The sequence below is a fragment of the Elephantulus edwardii genome, unplaced genomic scaffold (genome assembly GCF_000299155.1).
Source record: "Elephantulus edwardii isolate Elephantulus edwardi_28Jun2011 unplaced genomic scaffold, EleEdw1.0 scaffold00080, whole genome shotgun sequence".
Taxonomy (NCBI): domain Eukaryota; kingdom Metazoa; phylum Chordata; class Mammalia; order Macroscelidea; family Macroscelididae; genus Elephantulus; species Elephantulus edwardii.
Genome location: NW_006399830.1, coordinates 9,348,943 through 9,371,681, shown reverse-complemented (window position 1 = coordinate 9,371,681; position 22,739 = coordinate 9,348,943). Strand labels below are relative to the sequence as shown.

The following is a 22,739-nucleotide window of genomic DNA, read 5'->3' as shown; positions in this document are numbered from 1 at the left end:
AATAGCTGGGCCCAAAACTCTGTGAATGTTTTTATGATGCTTTATATTACTAAGAATGTATCTCATTTTATTCTTTAAATGTAATCTTCACTCCTTAGAAGTCACCTCGAGGACTGTTAATTAAACTCTTTGTTGTTTGTTTTAAATAGTGCTTTTCATGGTTCTTACTCTGCTACTGAAAGAGAAATTCAAGTAGGGGAAGATACTTCAGAAGCTCCCAGGCGATAAAAGGACAGGAGGAGGGGATCTTTGTTTTCCTCATCCTTCGAGCTCATTTGTGCAAAATTACAGAAATGGAGAATGAAAAGTGCCAGGAAAGAAATCCATGCAGAAGAAAGTGAAAAACAAGCCCACATATTTTGATACGAAACATTGTGACAACTGGGGAAATCTAGCTGTTTGACAAAGCAGTGTTTGAAATCTTGGCTGTTCCAGTGTCGGGTGGAAGGCAGTCAGGGGTTGATTGGAGAGAGGAATGGGAGGAGAGAACATCCCAGGGCACCAGAAATAGGCTATGTCTTCATCTAGATGGTGGCTGTCGTTATTTATTACTGCTGTTCACTGATACAGTTGTGAGCTGCAGCCAAGCTGGCACTGACTCACAGAGACCCATGGACTCTGTCTTGTCATGTGTCATTTGTGTCCACTGGAATGCTCCAGTCCATTTGCAGTAAGCTCTGAATGCCTTCCAAACCAGGAGGCTCATTATGTTAGACGGTATTCTGTTGTGGTTCATAGAAGCCTCGTTGGCTGATTTTAGAAGTAGGTCACCAGGCCTTTCTTCCTAGTCTTTCTTAGTCAAGAAGCTGTATTGAACCTTGTCTACCATGTCTTGGTACTTAAAATACTAGGGACATAGATCATTTCATTACCATGAACATATTGGCTACCAGGATATATATGTTGTTGTTGCTGATTGCCTTTGAGTCGAGTATGACTCATAGTGACCCTGTGAACAAAAGGCCTAAAGCCTTTTTATAACTATCAACATTTATCAAGGTTCATAGAGTTTCCAGGGGCATGTCGTTTGGGAAGTGGGTGCCACCAGGATATACAGTCATGTAAAAATTCACCTAGCCATTCATTTAACCTTGTGCATTTTACAGCATGCATGGTGTACTTAAAAACAAAACAAACAAATATCAAATTAAATTAAATATTAAATAAGCATGGATTTTTATTTTTATCCCAGATACCGTACCTGATTTTACCACCTTTACGACCTTCATATTTAAGGAGTAAACACATAAGCTCAATTTGACAATCTCTAGCATGTTAGTAGTCTTTTTTGGGGGGGGGGAAATTGTATGGAAAAATTATCCATTACTAATTCCTAACAAACATCTGGGGTGGGGGGGCAGTTCTTGGAAAACGACATTACGCTTAGAAAGACATCGTGCTGAGAGGGCCAATGAAGGAGAGAGAAAGCCTCTCCTAGATGGACTGGCCCGTGTCTGCAAGGTCGGGATGAGCCCAACAGATATGGCCAGGGTGGCACCGGACCAGCTGGGGTTCATTCCATCGTGAACGACGTTGCTGTTCGCTGGAATAAACAAAACAGCACCTAGAAACAACAAATAGCTGGAAAGCGAGGTAGTCTCCAAGTTTTGCAATGACCTCTTCTTGCACATATTTGTGTGCATTTTTAATTCCTAAGTGAAGGTCAGTTTCAATGGGGTTGCTTTGCAGTGATCTGGAGAGGAGATGACATGTTATCTCTGGGCCAACATTTCTAGACATTAACCGGGACGTAATCAGTTCAAGAAGCACAAGATCGTGATCAAACACAATGCTTGGACAAACCTCAGAAAGAAAGACTCAGAACGCAGCATTCATTCACTCTAGGAAAACACGAATGAGGACCGGCCCTTCCTACATATGACAGTACTTTGCGAGGGAACTTTTCAGTGGCGATTTGTTTCCAGAAAACATTGCTAAGTCTTTCTTCTGAGGTGCCTCTGGGGTGGACTCAAACCTCTCCATCCTTCTGGTGGTTGTTTTTAGGTGCTGTTGAGTCAGTGCAACTCATGGCAACTGAACAAGACCTGAGTCCTGTCCTAGCCTGTGCCAGACTTCTGCTGGGTAACTTAGTCTTTCCATCTCTGGGAACTCAGCCTCCGTCTTTACCCTTTACAAGCTGAAAAGTAAGATTTGGAAATGTCTCCAGAATCTCTAATACTTAAATAAAGCAGTGATCCAACTCTCACTTATTATCAGCCACATTAAGACACATGCATCAAGACTTAAGCACTTTTTGAGCTTTATTGTCCAGGTAGTATGTTCTTAGGATGAATAATTACTTGTACAAGGATGTAGCAGTGTAGCATTAGAGCTGTCCTATTCCTGGCCCTGAAATACTGCTCCATTGTTTTCTAGAGCACATATTTTGGTTGGCAGCAGCCAGTGAAACCACAACCCCTATTTGCATTTCGCTAACCTCTCCTCTCAATAGTGTAGACATTTGTTTGTGAATGCAACCTCGTAGGATATCTGTAGTTCTGGCTGACTTCCAGTTCATCTGTTATAACTTAGTGATGCTTTAAGCTTTTGCTTACATCTCTGGGACCATAAAGTGATTCTGTGCCTTGTTTGGGATTCAGAGTTTCAACATACACCGAGGGCTTCAGCACTTCAACATCCACTGATGTCCAAAGCTCGCTCTCGACCACATCAATGCTGGGCTGTCACTCAGTCCTTCCTGGGCCATCACAACACCCAAAGTGGCAAACTTCAGAAAGAGAAAGCTTTTTTTTAAGGCAAATTTTGCCTCATTGAGGCAGAAGGGCCAACCTATTGTGCAGTTATACATATGTAGTAGAGTTATTTTAGTGCCTAAAAATTTCCATTCTGAATAAGAGTTATATTGAGATAAATGCCAAAAAGAAGAAGCCCATTAACTTTTAGCCTAGGAAGTATATGTTGCTCTGAAGTCTGAAAATTAGCATTCACTCTCGTAACCCTCACTAGAGGATGAATCTAATTGTGTCTCCCCAAAATATGTGCATGTATGGATGTATTGTAGAAGTTATTTTATGACTCCTCAGGAACTGCTATTTTCTAAATATCAATCTTAGTTTCTAACTTTTGCATTCCAATCATCAATTGTTATTAATGCATCTTGATTGCACGTTCAATTAATTTCAGTCTGTAAAAAGTTGATGGAAATCCTCAATTTCTTCTCTGGCTTTAGTGATTGGAATGTATATTTGGATGATCGTTGTACTGCTAGGACTTTCTTGTGTGCCTCTTGGATATCATCCTCTCTTGCACAGCACTGGCCTTCAGGATAGATTTTAATATATGTTGCTGGGCTTATTCTTTTTTGTTTTTGTTTCATGATAAATGCAACGTCATTTCTCTATATACCATGGTCTGTTAAAACAACAAATTCATCTTGAAGGAAGTACAACCACAAAGCAGACTAGAAAGGTAAAGTAAGGGGCCAACCTGAGAGAAAAACAAGACAGTAAAGTGGATTGGTTCAGGAGTTCAACATATGAATAAAAGAAGTTTCAGAAAATGAAGTGAAGGAAATTATAGAAAACCACACCAAAAATAACCAAGCTTAAGATAAGCTGCAGAGTGGGCAATAAATAGATGAAAGCAACATCCTGTACTGAGATGTCTAAAAAGAATTGTTGACTCATAGCTGACCCTCCAGCAGGTTTTCAGAGGCTGTAATTCCATGGGAGGAGATTACTCATCTTTCTCCCTGGAGCAGCTGGTGCAACTCTTCCACAACTAGGCCACCAGAGTTCCCTTACTGCGGCTTAGCATGACCAAATTTCCAAAGATAAGGTACAAGAATATATTGAAAGCTTCCAGAGAGAATAGATACTATTCTATGGATTGCAAATCTCAATAAGACATTCCCCCCCCAGATTATTTTTCTATTGTAAAATTTACCAAGCACATTGGTTCTCCATTCAACCATCCATCCCCATTTTGTTTTATACTATTAATTACAGTACAACATAATTTTCTCTTCCCCACTTCCTCCCTGTAATTCTTACTGGCGTCAGATTGTCAGATTGAAATCCTAGAGTAAATGAAACAAAGACTTAATAGTCTGAACAGAAATAACTTAAAACCCAGAAATGGATTTTTAGCTAAACTACCAATCAAATGTGAGGATGCAAATCAAGATACTTGAAAATCTTCAAGATTTTAGAAATTATTCCACCCAAGTTCCCTTCTAGAAAGTCCTTTGTCCAAGTCAAAACTCACAGCTCTGCGTCCCTGCCGTGCGTCCGTTCCAACTCACAGGGCCCCTCTGCCGGGCTTCAGGGCTGTACACTGCAACTGAGGAAACTGCCTATCTTCCCACCTCTGAGTCACTGGCAGGTTTTGAACTTGTGGAGATGTGCAGCCGTTGCGTTAGTAGTGCAACTCATGACAGACTACTTCCCTAGAGCTCCCTTTGCTCAATGCGAAGGAGATAAATTTTAAAAAATGGAATTTTGCATACAGGCAACACTGAATATAACTCAGAAGTGCGGCAAAGGTTAGGGTCTGAGATGACAGTGAAAGAAAAGCCATGACTGAGGATGTGAGAAGGCGCAGACTGGTGGGTGCTGGGGACAGTCTCCACGGATATAATCAACTGCTGTGTGCTTGGCAGATGAGCATTTGGGAAGTGTCATTGATACGTGTAGAATGTAGACAGAATATATTTACAGAAGAAATACTAGAATATTTAGAAAATCGTTATTGGCTCCTGTCAAACAGGTTTGCGTCATGATCCTATGTCTCTTGCATTTGGGAATTGCTGCCTAGTCTCATGCCAACCCTTTGATAGGTTAGAGGCTGGACCTCACAGTCCGTTGGTTGTTTTCAGGAGTAGACCACCAGGCCTTTCTTCCTCGTCAGTCTTACTCTGGGAGTTCTGCTGAAAACTGCTAAGCATCGCAGCAGCACTCAAACCTTCACTGACAGGTGAACGGTAGTGATAGGAGGTGTGCTGCCAGGAACTGACCCCAGGTCTCCTCCATGGAAGGTGAGGATTCTACCATTGAAACAAACTGCCTAGAAAATTAGACAAATACAAAATCTAGACAAATGAAAAAGACGTGCAAAAGGAAAATGGTGTCTTTATGGTATTCTATTCGGTGTTACCACATCTTCAGGGCTTTTAAGAATATTCAAAAGTTAAGATTATCATAAAACAGCTCTTGAATGTTCATTTTCAAAGTAGAATAGCGTAGAGCACAACACTGTAGGCCCCGGCAGTAATCTGTGGGAGAAGCACCACCAACCTAAAGGCAGTGCTTCTCTGAGAGTCTGAAACCACCAGCTTCTCCACAGGAGCAAGATGTACATTCTCCTCCTGCGATTTACAGCCTCCAGAAACCCAGGCAAGTTTCAGCTGGGAGTTGGCTCTGACTCAGCACCAGCAAGTGAGGGAGGGAGGAAGGGAGGAACGGTCTTCAAAGTCATCCATGTGGCTCTCTGCCTTCCATAATCTCCTTCTATGGAGTCATTCCAACTCAACAGTGACTAGATCCGGTTTCCAAGGCAATACATCTTGGAGGGATGATACTGGATTCAAACTGTCAGATAGGAACAGCCTTTGGTTAGGAACGCAGCTTCCTATGGACTACATCACCAGAGTTCCCTGGTTCCATTTTAGTTACTGTTAAGTGTCACCAAGTAAAACTGACTCTTAGTGGACCCGCTAGTGGATTTTCAGAGGCTGTGAGCTGAGCAGGCAGAGACTGCCCCTCTGTCTCCAGGGCAGCAGCTGGTGGACTCCAACTGCAAGCACAGCTCCTTGCCACTTCACCACCTTTTCAGTCAGTTCCTATTTCTCACTTTCACAAGAATCCTAGATCATTGCTCCTCATACTGTATGCGTGGGAGTGATACTTCCGCCCTAGAACATAAAACTCCAGAGAGAGCAAGTCACTCCATTTATCTTCCCCAGAGAGTGACGAGATGCATTTTATGTGCAGAGGATTCAAAAGTTTACCAAAGTCCTGGGAACTTAAATTGTAGCCAGGGATAATATTGCTGTTCATCACTGTCTACTTATTTTCTTTTTAAAGAGTTTTCTCTTTCTAGTAGAGGGGGCTGGTTTAATAGAGTGTCGGGGGAAACGTCGAGTGAATGTATCGATTGAATGTATGATGATAAATGTGGGCAACTTACCTCCTAATCCTCCTCCGGGTTTGCCTCACTGGTGGTGAAAAAATTATTTTTAATATCGCTGAGCAGCTCTTTTTTGTGCTTTGCCTTGGACTTTGGTACCGTATTTGTGTCTGTGTGACTATTTTTTTTTAACAGAAAAAGGAAGAATTCATATATTGGTACCATGTGGAAGATATTTTCATGTGAGGCACTTTATGCCTTAATATAAAGTTTCAACATTTCTGCTAGGAACAATTAAGTTATACCAGGATAGTATTTAAGGAATGGAAACAAAGAAACATATAAATGGTACCTTAAAAATACACACATTGTCTTAGTGCTCCCGTTATGGAAATATCACAGCAAGTGGTGCTGGAGAACAGAAATTAATTTTCTCACAGTTCAAGAGGCTATACATGCAACTCCAGGGCACTGGCTATGGTAGAATCTCTCTACGTCAGTTCTATGGGGTGGAAGGTGGTTTCCCTTGTCATGAAGTTACCTCCATGTGTTATCTCACTTTCCCCCATTTGTTCTTCCTTCTCTTGGCATCTAATCTTCTCTTTGTATCTAAGAAATAATTACATTTAACACTACCCCATACTATCATAACGTCTTTAAAACAACAAAGACAATCCCTATCTCCAAACATTATATCCTGGTTTGGATCCCAACAAGCCTCTTGGAGGAGTTTTTAGTTGTCTAGAAGAAGCTCTTGTGCTGCAAACCCAAAGGTGTATCTGGCAGTTTGAACCTGGCAGAGGCTCTGAATGAGAAAAATGGGCACAGGGATTAACAGCATAGGAACCTGACTGAGGGTCAGATTCTAGCGCTACTATAGAGATGGATGACTTTAAAAAACACAATTTTTGCCCCCTCTCTAACAGTTCCAGAGGCCAGAAGTCTAAATTTGTGGGACCGGTTCTAGGAGAAGTTCTCTCTCTCTTCAGCCCTTGGTTCCTTCAGCATCTGTATGCCCATGTTTCTTGGAGGTCTGTATGTGTCCTGCTTGTCTCATGTCCAGGGGCTTCCTAGTCCAGAGGCCTGGGCCCAAAAGAACACATTCTAGCCCTGGCTAATATTTCCGGGCAGTCCTTAGGTCTCTCTCTTCTCTCAGCCGATTTTCCTGCCCTTCTATTTCTTGTAAGCTAAAAGGTGTTACAGGCCACACCCTAGAGACACATGTCTTACTAGGGTCTGGGCTGATGGGGTTAAGGGTATGGAATTTCACTCATACTCCTTCTACAATTGTTTGGTTTATTGATGTGTGGGAATCATTCTATAGTTTTTGCATATATTATTATATAACATGTATTTTGGGGACTCACAATTCAATTCATGATGGAGCCCACAACTCCATTCATAACATACATTTAAAAATGTTAAGAAAATTTATTTTTATTTCAGTAGAAAAGTTCACAAAGCAAATCTGTTTTCCACTCAAGCATCACCGTATTTTGTTTTAGGACATTGTTTACAGCCCCACATTGTAACAATATTCCTCCCACTTTCTCTGCACGATTTTAATTTCCATTTGCCCTCTGTTTTGTCCTTTTCTACATCCCTGGGCAAGTTTTGACTTTTGCCCCTTGTATGATTGGCTGTTCTGAGGACTCAGGGCCTCCCTGGCATTGTGGATCAACGTCAAGACCTTTCTATGGTCTCACTCAAACTTGACCTGCAGGGGCGAATTCCAGTCCAGGCCTCAAATGATGACTGGGGGCCACAGTCTTGCGATGACCCACATTTTATAGACTGTATCTACATTTTAACAAAGAAGAATACAGCAGCAGCCCTTGGAGAGGAAAAACATGGACTGTCATCAGCAGGGTTAGGAAAAGCTTCCGAAGACACTCTGCTTTGCAGGTGGAACAGAAGCAAACGGGAGTGGTCAGAAGAGGCTGCTGAACTGAGCAAGGCTCTTCTGATGCTGTCGCCAACAGGAAGTAGTGCTTTTATAAAAGCTGCCTAGAACACAGCGTTCTCATGACTGTGCCTCTCTTCCCTTCTTCTTGCTCAAGACAAGCACAGGGCTGAAAAGGGATTTCCTCTAATGCTCTCATGAGAAGTGTCCCTGTCACATCCAGAAGGAGGGATAACATCCAGGCCGATCTATTACTCCAGTGAAATAACGGGCTTTGCTTGCTTTTCAGGTTACTCAGACTCTACTGTGGTTATTGTCCTTTCTCCTGCTCTGCAGTCTCATTTTGACAGGACTGTCGAAGGAAGAGAGGAACAGTGGGCAGCTCTCATTGATGGACATAACGCCACTGTCTCCCCTGGCCATGCAGGTCAGAATCTCCTTGGCAATGACAGACAAGCAAGCAGCTGGGGTTTCAGCGGTTCCAGTAAGATGAGAGGCTTGAACTTTAATAATACAGAACAACAATAACAGGAACAACATAAATCCAATTCTGGGTGCATTCTTCCCCCCCATCCCCCGAGTTGTTGATATTAGTTGACATTTTGTCAGTTCCTGACTCATGGTGACTCTATGCCCAAACAGACCGAAATGTTGTCCAGTTCTGCATTATTCTCATTATTGGGTACAGGTAGGACCACTGTGATCCCCTGGGTTTTCATTAGGTTGTGAATTGGTTCAGCCCAGTTCATTGATGTTTGATATAGTGACTTTGGAATGGACTCAAATTTTTAAAACGTGAGCAAACCAGACAGCTAACTAGATCAGAAATAGAAAAATTGTGGGTTGAAATATTACTAAGTATACTAGAAACTTAAGCTCCCTCTTAGAAAACAAGGGTAGTGTGTGCACCAAGTGGCAACGAACCCTCTCGACTGGCAGAGCTGAAAACAACGGTGCTCTGGTCAAGACAGCTGAGACGGTATCATTGTGAATGCGTGTTACTCTCCACAGTCTTGATAATAATCTAACATCAAGCATCAGGATCCTGAAAGGGCTCTGGTTTCAGTCACTAGTTCAGCCACGACTGATCTGATTTGGAGCCCTACTATTCCCTGGCCTATTTTTGCAAGGAGATCACTGAGCTTTTCTTCCTGGCCCATTTTAGTACAGAAGTTCTGCTCAAACTTGTTCAACAATATAGCAAAGCGTCCACCAAAATAACAAGAGCAACTACGCTTGACGAGGTTTGGAACGATCAACAAGCAGATCCCTAAGACGATAGTCAGAATGGACTTGACTACACAATAAACCTCTGTATGTACGTGTGTGTGCACGCGCGCACAAGTGCACGTATGTACAGGAGGTGCTAAGGCAGGATGGGGTGGTGGGACGTGCTGATAATGTTTTATGCTGTGCTAAGTGGCGGCCAGCATCAAGATACCGAACGTGTAATACATGAACATCCAACCTGTTAAGCTTACAATAGTTTCTGTCCTTGCAATTTATTTGTAGTGTGAGACAAGGGAGCTCTGGTCGCCTAGTGGTACGTAGGTTGAACTCACCAGCTGCTCTGTGGGATGAAGATGAACAATCTACTCCTGTGCAATTTACTGCCTCTGAAAACCTGCTGGAGGGTCAGCCATGTGTTAGTTGATGGTATACAAAATGTAGACATTACTAATGATGCACAGATGCAATACAGATAATACACAAATATTTTCCTTTATGATGGTAGCCTAGTGGCAAGAAGCTGAGCTGCAATCCTGAAGGCATGTGGTTTGAGACCACCAGCTGCCCCACAGGAGAAGGATGGGTAATCTCCTCCCATGCAATTAACTGTTTCTGAAAACCTGCCGGAGGGCCAGCTATGGGTCGGTTCTGACTCTACTGTTCTGACAGTACCCAGAAACAACAATGATGAATTATAGTTTCTCTTATTTCGTCCACCATGCTAAATTTTTGTTGTAATTTAAAATATCTTCATCATATAGATTTAAAGCATCAGCATAGGACAAGGTTCAAATCTGTTGTTCATAGGTCTCTATGAGTCATAGTTGACTCAATGACACCTAACAACAACCAAAAGAAGGAGAATAATTCATACAGTGGAGAAAGAACAAAAAGGAAAGAAAGATGTTATAGCTAGCTACGTGCCTGATTCCACGTGAATAAGCCAGAGAAACAAAAGGTCTGAGTAGGGCTCCTGTTTTCATCATGAGAAACTGCACCATAATATGCCCACACTTGTTTTTATCATCTTTCTCTGATTTACCAGAGTTAATTTTCAACAAAGGCAAAATTCTATGCTACTATGTGGGACTAGTTATTAAATAATAGGAAGAAAAACCCAAATGCTGCAAAGAAAACATGCTGCATATGAGAGCAAAAATAAATAATAATAGCACTAATCATGGTGATGATGAAGAATGCTAATGAGCTCTGATAAAAGATCCTAGAAAGCAAAGGTATTCTAATTATAGTACGGTAATGAGAACAGAGAGTTTGGAATGTGAACTGTGCAAGAGATTCCATTTTAAATGGCAAGAAGAATTTGGCCTAGGAAACAAGGAAGTGAGATCATGAAACAATAGATTCCATGCAATCAAGAAAAGGGAATAAAGAAGTTTTTGCAAAGATCTTCCCCCCCTTTTCTTCCATAAGGAATTATACAAACACATGTCTTCTTTTGTCATCTTCATTTTTTTTATCAGAATTGAATCTAAATGAGGGAGAACAATGTTTTACTATGATGTCACTACTGTAGGAAGATGCACTATAAATTTGAAAAGCTCTGCAAAGACAAGGCTGTCACTGTGGGGGCTGCTCTGCTTTCAGGACAACTGTCCGGTTGTTAACGAATGAGTAACAGTCGTGGGTAAAATGTTCTTTAGACTGTGAGTGCTGTGGGGCACAAGCACACTGGAACAGTCAACAACGTTCTCAGTATTTTACAGACTCATCCTTAAGTGACAGTGTAGAGAAAACACTGGAAAAACTCAGAGCTGTCTTACAAATGCATAATGAAAGAACTATGTTTGATGAGCTTTATTTAAAACTATCTACAAGTTCAACAACCTTTTTTAGCCCTTTTGAACACTTTTGCAATTAGCTGGAGCAATGGTTTCTTTTTTTCTCTTTGAGCTACAGTGGCTAATCTGATTTTGGTGTTTCAGTAATTATGTCAATGAAAGTAATTTCATTTGTTGAAATGGATACCAGGTGAATATGTAATTAGTACAAGGTTGTCTCTTGAAGACCTTGTGTGCAATCTTCAAAGGTTAGCCCTATTATGGAAAGCAGAGTTTGAAACATAAATAATTTGGCTGACTACAAGTTCTTCCCACTGCCTCCAATCAACAGAAGATACATTACAGGGTGACCATCTGCCTAATTTACCCAGAGGACCTTAGTTTTAACACACAATGTCCTATGGCTTTAGAAACCTTTCTGTCCCAGGCAAACAGAGTTAGCTGGTCACCTTAACACACACATCACCTTTTAGAAAGAAATGTTGTTAGGTGCTGTGGACGCAACTATGAATCACAGTGACCTTATGAACAGTAGATCAGAAAAAGCTGTATCTATTATTATGGAAATTTTAGTGTGTGGAAAAACAATTAGAAAAATAAGGATTCATCCCTCTTGTTGTTGTTCTGTGCCATTGAATCTCCGGCGACTCATAGCGAGCCTGTGTACAACAGCTCTGAAGCCTGCCCTATCCTGAGCTGGTCCATTGACTCCGACACACATACCCCATTACTCCAGTTACTGTATCAATCCATCTCATCCAGGATCTTTCTCTGTGGTGCTGTCCCTCCATCTTTCCAAGTATGATGTCCTTCTCCAAGAACTGGTCCCTCCTGGCCACATATCCAAAGTATGTGAGAACGAGCTTCAAAATCCTTGCCTCCAAGGAGCATCTTGGTTTCACTCTCTCTAAGACAGATCTGTTTGTTCTCCTGGTGGTCCATGGTATGTTCTAGACTTTTCTCTAGCACTACAGCATCTATTCTTCTGTCTTCCTTAGTAATTTTCCAGCTCTCTGATGAATAACAAGTAATTGTGAAGACCATGGCCTGGATCAGGTGTACTTCAGTCTCTAGATTGACATCGTTGCCCACTAAAAAGAAATCAGATGCATATGTAGGGTTGTATTTGGCTTCCCCCCACCCCCTTCAAGGCTTTATACAGGAACTCTGGTGGTGTGTTTAAAAAAAAAAAGCCAAATTCATTGCTGGAGAGTCAGAACCAACCCATAGCAGCTGACTCTCCAAGTGGATTTTCAGAGGCAGTAAATAACACAGGAGCTGGCTAAGCTTCTCCTGCAGAGGAGCTAGTGGATTCGAACTGCATCCACAGAACAACTCCTTATCATGAAAGCACCAGAGCTCACTAAAGTGTGACACAGTGGACACACTAAACTACCAATATTTTATTCTGCCAGCTAGTATCTTTTCAATTACCTTGCACCTTAAATAACTCACTATCCCATGAAGATTCCTGGTAACGTGAGCCTATTGTAGAAACCAGACAATCTGTCACCTGAATAGGTGACACAACAATGTGTTTGTTTGTCCTGAATGTCAAGTAAGTTTCCTCACAGATGAAAATGTTGTTTCCTTTTTTCTTTTCATCTTTCAGAAAAATAATAGGCGAGAAGAAAAAAAAAGTGATCACTGGATGGTCATCATTTCCTAGTTAAGCATCTTCTGTGCTACAGAATGAGCAGAGGCACTGAGGAACGGGGGGAGGAGGGGATTTATTGCATCATTTCTAAAAATAGAGTCTTGGCAGAGACCCATTTTCATTCTAAGTCTGACGCAAATCAACTCTCCCTTCAGGCTTCTTCTGAGGGCTTCTGATGGAGAACTGGGAAAAATCGAATACACACTCTCCTCTGTGATGTGTTTCAAAAACAAAGCCTCAATCTTGGAAAGAAATCTGAATTCCAATTGAGAAAGGGTAAGTCATCTTATCGGCTTAGACTGGGTCTCTGCCATCCGCTGCCTAGGGCCTCACCTTCACAGTTTATCTACTGTTGTTAGGTGCCATCCAAATGACTTCAACTTAGAGTATAGAAACCCTGCCTGCCCCTGTGCCATCCTCACAATCTCCACTCTGCTTCAAATAGTTGTTGTCATGACTGTGTCAATCCTTCTCACTAGGAGTCTCTCCTTTTTCTGACCCTCTAAGCTTCCAACTATGACTGGTCCCTCTTGGGAACACCCAAATCTCATCATCTTTGCCTCTAAGGAGAGCTGTGGCAGCACTTCCTCCAAGACACATCTGTCTGTCAGTCTTTGGGATACCCTGTCCTCTTGTCCAATACCACAACTTAAAGGTATAGATTCATCTTCAGTTTTCTTTATTCATTCTACACCTTTCACAGGCATATAAAGCAAATGGAAATATTGCACGGGTCAGGTGTACCTTAGTCTTTAAATTGACATCCTTGCTCTTCAGTACTTTTAAAGAGGTGTTTGTCAGTAGATTTGACCAATGAGTAAGTCCTTTGAGCTCTTCACTGCTGCTTCTATTGGTGTTGATTGTGGAACTAAGTAAAACAAAATCCTTGAGAGCTTCACTCTTTATTCATCTTTCATAATATTACCTACTGGTGCCATTATGAATGTCTTATTTTTTTTTTTTATGTTTCTGCTTACAGAAATAAAAACATGGAATGGAAAATATTCCACTTATATAAAGTTAAGTGAACTTTGGTGGCTTCTTATTGTGTGCCGTTGAGTCACAGCTGACCTTTTAGATGGTTTTCAGAGACAATAAATCTCATAGGAGATTGTCCGTCCTTCCTCCGTAAAGCAGCTGATGGATTTGAACTACCTGCCTTTGGGACAGCAATGCAGCTTCTTATTAGACACCAAGTGGCTTAGAGGGCAGGAATTGTGCTGCCCACCTACAGGCACTCAGCTCAAATCTACCAGCTGTTCCACAGGAGAAAAACGACCAATCTCCTCCCATGTGACGTACTGCATCTGAAAACCCACAGAGGGTCAGCTGAGGTGCTTCCAACTGGAGAGTATATGCACGTACATTTTAAAATGCACAAAAGAACACTATATATTGTTTAAGCACACTTTTGTAAATAGTGTAAAATAGCCATGTAGTATAGTGAATATGGAATTCAGGATATTATTTTGGGGAAGGTCAGGAAAGGGTTGAGAGAAAAGAAAGAGGAGAAAAGAGGGGGTGGAAGGATTCTCAGAGGAGTAACATGAAAGGGTTCAGGTATTTCAGACATATTTTATTTCTTAAGCTATTGAGAGAGGACAGGATTGCTCATTATGTTACTATGAAATATTTAAATATTTAACAATACTTTTAAATAGACATCATTGAAAGGACCACAGAAACAGAGAGGCTGTTTCTAGTGATGTGAAGTTGTAATCTGAGTAAACTTTCCAGATGCAGGGGATCTCAGTGAAAATTGGTCTTGATAGAGAAGTGGAAATTCAGTATGTCCAGATGGCAGGAAAGGAGATTCTAGGCTAGACCAGCATGGGTAAAGATACAGAGGTGTATGGGAAAGAGCTACTGTTTCAGGGCACACAGAAATATACATCCTGGGATGAAGGAGGTTGTTAAGGTTTGTATGACCAGGCTGTGAAAGGTCTTGAATGTGAACATAAAGTCACTGGGCTTAGTAAACAGTAAATTCCTATTCACGATGATTGTGCTGGACAGATCAGACTTGTCCCATAGGTCTTCCCCTCTGTAAAAGCTGTCCATAGTTATGGAAACGGACTGCTCTCTCTTTCTCTGGTAGAGTGAATGGTGGGTTTCAACCACTATTTGATTAGCAGCCCAAGGCTTAGACCTTCTAGATAGCAGCAGATCTTCTAGACAGGACCGTGCAATTAGTTCTTGTCTATATTCTTTATGTAATTCCAAAAGGTTGGTCATTTCTTCAAGTAGCTTATCTTACATAAATTCTCAGCTTTTAAACTTATTTTAGATTCATTTTGCTCTTTAAAAAGTCTCTCAAATGAATTGTTATTGAGTTAGAATCAACTCATAGTTGACCCTCTCGTGGGTTTTTAGAGGTTACAAATTACACAGGAGGAGTTGCCTGTCTTCCTCCCTCAGATCAGGTGGAGGATTCAAACCACCAGTGCCATGGTTCGGAAGTCATCCACCAATTCTAAACGAAAAATTATTCCTTATGCTCATGATCAGTAATAAATAATGCACATCTTACTAGCTGTCCTTCTATTTTCACAAAAATGGACTTTGGCAGTTTCTTGTCCTTATAAGATTGAGTAAGTTCACTCAGCATAATGCTCTCTAGCCTCTTTTATGTTATGTAGTATTTTTCAAAATCATTGCTTCTGTGTGCTGCACAGTATTCCATCATGTGAATGTACCATGCTTTCTCAGTCCAGTTGTTTGTTGATCGACATTTGGGCTGATGCCATGTTCTTGCCGTTGTGAATAACGCTACTATGAACATTGGTATACAAATCTGTTTGCGTCTCAGTTCTAGTTTCCTTGGGGTATATTCTTAGTAGTGGAATAGCTAGGTCATATGAAATGTCAATGTTTAGGTTTTTGAGGTAATGCCAATCTGTTTTCTGGAGTGGTTGTACTGCTTAACAATCTCATCAACAGTGAATGAGAGTTCCAATCTCTCTGTATCTTTTCCAACAATCATTGCTTACTGTCCTGTTAAACTTTGCTACTGCTACTGAGGTGAGGTGGAATCTCATTGTGGTCTCAATTTGCATCTAATAGCCTGTGGTTTTGAGCATTTCTTACTGTGTCTGTTGGAAATGACAGAATTTGGTTGTGGAAGGAGAGGGGTGAAGAAAAGGAAAGATCCTGTGGGGATCTGAAAAGACGAGGTAGTCATGGCCGTAGATGGATGAGTGGTGATTCATTTTATAAGACAAAATACCGGGAAACAAGAGTTCATTATATGGAATGAAATATAATGTAAATGAAGGATGTATAAACAACAACAAAAAAAGAACCTATCTGATAGGTTTCACTGGAAGGCCATTGAACTCCCCACCTTATCTATCAGTGTTCTTATTAGAGCATGGGAGTTGACAACTTCAAATAGAATACCATTCCCTGAGATGGGACAGGGTGATTGTTTGCTTTGTTTTTTTGTTTAATTTGAAACTTACTTAGTTTACCAGAACTACATTTTACTTTCTGGTCATTTGGTCACCAACAGGTATATTTCATTGGCTTCATATGACGGGTGTAAAGAATATAACAGCCAAGATATTTTCAGTTTCCCCATATACATGTGAACATTGGACAATGAAGGAAGACTGAAGAACCAATGACTTTGAAGTGTGATGTTGGTAAAAAAATATCTAATTTACCAGAGACTTCCTAAAGAATAATCAAATCTGTCTTAGAAAATGTGCAGTCAGAATGCTCCTTAGAAACAAAGAAGGTGTGACATTATCTGACATACTTTTGAGGGGCCAGGCCTGGGGAAAGACACAGTGATTAATAGAGGGCCAGTGAGAAAGGGGAAGCCCCTCAATGTCATGGATGGACACAAGGACTGCAGTAATGGGCACCGCAGAGATTTTAAAGGTAGGACAAGATAGGACACTGCTTTGTTCTGTTTACACTGGATTGCTATGAATCAGGGCAGACTTGATGGCATCTAACAATAAAGAAAAAATGCAGGTTGATTGGTTCACCAGATACACCTGCAGGGATGACGCAAGTTTATGGTAAAATATTACAGAAGGTGGCATGACATTGAGTAAATTGAACCACACATCTCCTCTCCACCCCCTCCTTTTTTGAACATTAAAATGGCAGTTTGAAAAACATCTCCCAATGTGGAAAAAAAAATTAAAGCAGCAGGTGATAATTAGGGCAAAGTTACAACAATGTTATTGCTGATGGGATAGCTGTCAGTTAATGTAAGCTGTCGCTTCTCACCAGGAATATTTATTATTAAAAACAACTTAGTCGGGTTAAAGAAGAGATGTTAAAGATGTTAGTTTCCTAATTCGCTCAGAGACAGAGCCATTAAACATCTCAGTCATACCCTTGTCTGGGACAGGTACACAGGCAAAAACGACGGAAAGTTACAAACAACCAAAACATAAACCTTAGCTGCCTTGAGTTAAAAATCAATTTTTGTTAATAAATTAAATTCAAATATTATATGCCAGTGAGAAATGTCACTATGGATGTGCTAATAACTGCTGTTGGCAGAGTGCAAAAGTGCAAGACTTAGAGGGCTTCAGCAATTTACTAGTTTAGAAAACCTGGTACCAAGAATAACAGTCCCAAGCAGGAGGCTCAGCGTTTGGTTCAATTGTCTGCTGCCCGTGTTCTTTGCAGAGCGAAGGCTGAACACAGCAGAGACTGTGAGGATGCCACACAGTCCGGCAGGGCTCCGTTCTGCGGGACAGAAGGGTTGTTAGAAGTCAGAGTGGACTTGACGACACTTAACAAGCTGACGCTGAAATGTTCAAGACGTAGTTTGAGTATTAATGACTGATCCTAATAGGCCCACCTGCACAGACTCTCCTGGGGTGTCTACTTGCCAGCACAGATGGAAGTCTTTTCCTTTGTGTATTTTACACCACTTGAGTCTTTTCCCTATCTAACAAGTACTCTCTTTTGGAATTATTTCCCTAAGTTTATTCATTCATCAACTCCAATTTTTGGGCAAAGGATTAACTTAACCTTCTGCTGATATGAATTGGATGTTCAGGGAGGCATTAGTTTGGTTTATCACACAGTAAGTATTCCATGGGGAGCTCTAGTGACCTAGTGGTAAGAAGTTGTGCTGCTGTCCCAAAAGCGCATGGTTTGAATCCACCAACTGGATATTCCCAGGGGAAAAGAGCTGGTGATGTGCTCCTATGAAGAGTCCAGCCTTGTGAGGTTCTGAAAACTTCTTCGCTATACCAAACTCTTCGAGATTACTGGGCTTGGGTCTTAGGACCACACTGTCAGTGTGAATGGCTAACTCAGCAGGCCTAACACAGTTTATGGAAAGTGTTTTCCATCCTCCTGGGATGAGAAGGGTCTTAAAAGCTGTCAAGCAGACATGTATGGTGCAATTTCTGGTCTCTCTGAAACAAAGAATGAAGAAAAGCAAAGGTAAGTGGAAAAAGAAGTCAAAGGACTATGGACCCCTTGAACCTCAACTTTTTTCGATCATGAGACCAAAAGAGCTAGACGGTGCTCCGAAACTGTTAACTGACCACTTTGAAAGTGATCACAGTAGAAGATCCGAACTGGAGTGTGATGGGAAGATGGAGAACAAAGCTCAAAACCATTACAAAGATCAGGCTTACTGGTCTGATAGAAACGTATGGAACCCCTGAGACTGTGATCTTTAGCCTCCCTTCAAGTCTAGAACGGAACTCATCTTCACGTCTCCGTTTTCAGCCAAGTACTACAGAGTCCCACAACCTGAACAATAACACCAGAAAGGCATACGGTTCTGAAAGCAATTGGCCATAGAGATGAAAAGATAAAGGGATAAAGGTGGCCTCGTGGCAAGAAGCTGTGCTGCAATCCCAAAGAACCACAGTTTGAGGCCACCAGCTGCTTCACGGGAGAAGGATGGGCAATCTCCTCCTGTGTGATTAACTGCCTCTGAAAACCCAGTGGAGGGTCTGCTATAGGTCATTTCTGATGGTATGCAACAACAACAAAGCATAAAAGGCAAGCTTAAAAAGCAGGAATGGCTAAAAATGACAAATGGGAATAGGAAACAAGGAACAAGTGGGAAGAGCGGTGTTCTATTCTGGGAATTGCAATCAAAGCCATGAAACAGAATGTGTATGAACTGTTAAACAGAAAACCAATTTGCTCTGCAAATGTTCACTCAAATCATACTTTCAGCCTTGGAAACCCTATGGAACAGTTCTATCTGTCCCATACGGTCGCTCTGAGATGGAAAACTATAAAACCCTGACAGCAAATAACAACATTCGTACATTAAAAGGTATACATAGGTACTCAATATGTACACAAACACCATTCACACATTCTGCACAGTATTTTAAAATTTTAATTGACATACCAAGAAGTGTGTGTATCAGAACAGTACAACATGAGTTGTCACCAACCGAATACACTTGTGTAATGATGCCCAGATCAAGAAGCAGTATAGCCTGCCTTACGTGTTCCCTCAGTCATTACCCACCCTCCAAGGGTAACCAGCAATCTGACTTCTAGCACCACTAAGGCGTTTGCCTGTTCTTGTACTTTATACAAATGGAAACTATAGTGCATACCCTTGCATGTTGTGTTTCTAATGTTTGTGAGATACATCAATGCTACAGCATTTCAAACAGACCATTTATTTAAAATGCTGTACGGTACTTCACTGTGTGATGAAACCAGGCTGCTCCTTGGAAGCAAAGATTTTGAAGTCCTGTCGGGCGTACTTTGGACATGTTTCAAAGAGGGACGAGTCCTTGGAGAGCAACGTCATGCTAGGAAGGGTGGTGGGACAGCACAAGAGAGGAAGGCCCTGGATGAGATGGGTTGACTCAGTGACTCGGGTAATGGGGGGAGGTGTGTCAGAGATGATCAAATTGGCTCAGGTTAGAGCAGGGTTTAAAGCTATTGTACACAGGGGTGCTCTGAGTCAGAGTCAACTGGACGGCACATAACAGTAACAACGGTCATCCATTTCCCTGTTGGTGAACTTCTGGGCTCTTTCCAGTCTGGTGATCACTGTGAAGTGTTGCCCTGAGTGCTATTTCAGGGAAGAGGTGACGTGGGTTGGGTTATTTCTGGTGTTTACATTTGCTAAGCAATTTTCCAGGGTGACTGTACTAAATGCACAGCATTTGTTTTTCTGAAGAACTATTCTGAGAAAGGCATTTTAGCAGTGGCCATCAAGAGCAAAGGTTTAGAGTCATTCAGACTACTTAATAGCTTTTTAACCTTAGACAACCTGCTTAAACTTCATATGCCTCAGTTTATTTAACTATAAAATGGGCATATAGTAAATATCCTAACCACATGAAAATTAAATGGGATATTATTTTAATGCATTGTAAATGCTAAACTTATTATATGGTTAGTCATTAATCATTAGCTGGTAAAAGAAAGGTAAGATGGAAAGCTAGAAATAAAAGTCTCTGGGTGAGATAAAAGATTGTGTTTGGCTACTTAAGTGAAAGGCTGGAGCTTCAAATTCTTCTAGTAGTACGGCGGAAGAAAGGCCTTACAAATATAGACAATAGACTCTACAATTTTAATTCCCTGATCGAAGAAAACCCTGAAATCCTGACCCAAGAAGCAATGCCAATTCCAGCAAGCATTACACTTGGACCCTGAAAAAAAAAATTTAAATATTATCCCAAAATGCATTTGCAAATTACTCTTGCCAGAGGCAAGGTTCTTAGATGCAGTATATTACCATCCTTTTTTTTTTCCAGGCCAGACATTACTCTTTAAAGACAGGACTGCCAAGGGCTACTCTGGAAAGCCACTAATAAAATACCTTTTATTGTATTTGCCAATTTCACACTTTCCTCAACCCAACCCCCAAAGTTGTTGAAAAGCAACTGTAATTGCACTGTTAACTCGTCTTAGTTCTTGAATTTTACTGGTAACTGAGACATCTTTAAGGACCCCCAGATGAGTCTAGGTTCTCTGCTTTAAATGACAAAGAACTTGACTCTAGTGGATGCCAGCTTTGATAATCTCAGTGTGGATGGAAGGAGCTACAGGAACACCATCCTAGACTTGAGGTCTATCCCTTAAAGTACTGTATCAGCTATTGCTCTGGGGCCAGCAAGCAGCTCAACCATCTTAGGTAATTCTGGAAGGTGGAACCGTGTTCCTACGAAATTGAATCAGATCCCCTATACCAGTCACCATGCAAAAGAAGTAAAGCCCACAATCTACTTTAAAGGATGTCATCTTTTTGAGGAGGCTGGTGGCAGACCTGAAGGGGAACTCTTTGAACCTCTTTGCTTTACAGATGAGAAAATTAATCATTTACGAGTTGCCTCGGGTCAAATGTTCCAGGACCAGGATAAAGCTCACTCTCTTCTTTCCAAGCTGGGAGGCGTGCCCTTGTGCCCTGGCACCTTGACTCCTCCTCCTCAGGGTTTTTCATGGAGATCTTGCCCTAGCTTCCAGAAATGAGAGGTATTGTAGGAATGAGGACTGGAGCAGTGGGGCTCAAAACAAGTGAATGACACATGGATAAATTATTACTGGAAAGTGCAAGCTGAAAGAAGCATGCCAGTTAGAATTTAAGAGTTAAGAAGGAGAACCTTCTCCCTTTTGGCCATCACTGGGTCCTCCACATTGAGAACTGACCTTGGCACATACATACCTTTTGCCATTCAGACAATGCAACAACCCATAAGCAACTTTGTAGAACAGAGAACTGCCTCTTAGGGTTTCGGAAGCTGTAATCTTTATGCGAGCAGACTTCTAATTTTTTTCCTAAAAGAGCTGGTGGATTTCAATTTCTGACCTTTATTTAGGTTTGTAGCTGAACACTTAACCCACTACAGCAACCCTATATAAGCTGGAGTTGAATGGCTCAAGATTTCCACCAGGGCATGGAAAACAAAACTCACTTGTCATTAAGTCCATCTGACACACCGTGACCTTCTACGGGTTTCCGAAGCTGTCAATTTTTATAGGAAGGCCCTGTCCGTCTTTCTCTTTCTGAGCAGACTGTACTGGAACTGTCTACTGCTCAACGCAGGGAGTCACCTGAGTGAAGAAATGGATGAGATAATGAATCTTTGGTATAGAAGATGGTAAAACTAATTCTATTTTCCCTGACACTATCAAAACGTGCAGGTCTGGTTTTGAAAGAGAAGAAATCACAAACAAGCGTCCAGACCCATGCCTGGCCCACAGTACGGAATGTGTGTGTGCCTATACCTATTTTATGTGTGTGTGCGTGTGATTTGTGAAAGTGTTTTTGTTTCTGTACTCTATGGGAATTGAAGAAGAAATCTTAAGAAGCTAGTAACAGGGCGCACTCGGTGTCTTTCTAATCCTTTATAGATGAATTTCTGTGTCCACCCCAAAACGCACTGCTGTTTGACCCAGACTCTGGTTGCTTTTGTTGATCGATTTTTGGCTGCACTCAGCACTTCAATACAACTTTTCGTAAGCATCAGCCACACTGCAGCGGAAGCTGGGGCAGCGATGGGGAAACCGGGGAGCCCCCTCCCCCCAAATGAAGGGAGCAGACAGAGTCGGGGCCTGCGGTTCCCGAGTCCCCGCGGTGCACCAGCCAGGCAGCCCCGCCCCTCGCCCCCCGGGCGGCTGCAGGAGGTTCAAGTTCAGCTCCGGCCGCGCGGCCGCGCTCGGGCCGCCCGCTTAGTGCCCTGGGGACTCGGTGGCAGGGAGGCCCGGGGTGACTCGGGCGCGAGGTCACTCGGCCACGCGTGTGGGACCACGTGGGGGAAAAGTTTGCAACTCCGTCAGCCGGTCCTCTCAGGGCGGCTGAGCTGAGCACGGAGCCCGCCCCGGCACCGCGCTCGCTTTTCGGTCGCCTCCAGTGCAACCCCCTCCCCGGGAGGACCACCCCCACCCCGCGACCCTTCTCGGGATTCCCCCCGACCCCACTGAACAGGCCGCCGGTGCAAAAATTACCTGAAGGCCTCCCCAAAAAGGGGGGGGTGCCTCAGGCGGCCCGGGGGGAGGTTTGAGGAGCAAGTGCCCCACGGAGGGCGCGGGGTTTGGGGCCGGGGGTGCCGAAGAGCCAGGGCCACCGGCCAGCCCGCGTGCCGGGTCCGCGCGGCAGGAC

The 22,739-nt window shown here is 42.3% G+C and overlaps 1 pseudogene; it reads left to right on the top strand.

Annotated features, from left to right (window-relative positions):
• LOC102872984 overlaps positions 1-22,739 on the top strand; it is a 104,207-nt pseudogene that overhangs the window by 80,907 nt on the left and 561 nt on the right.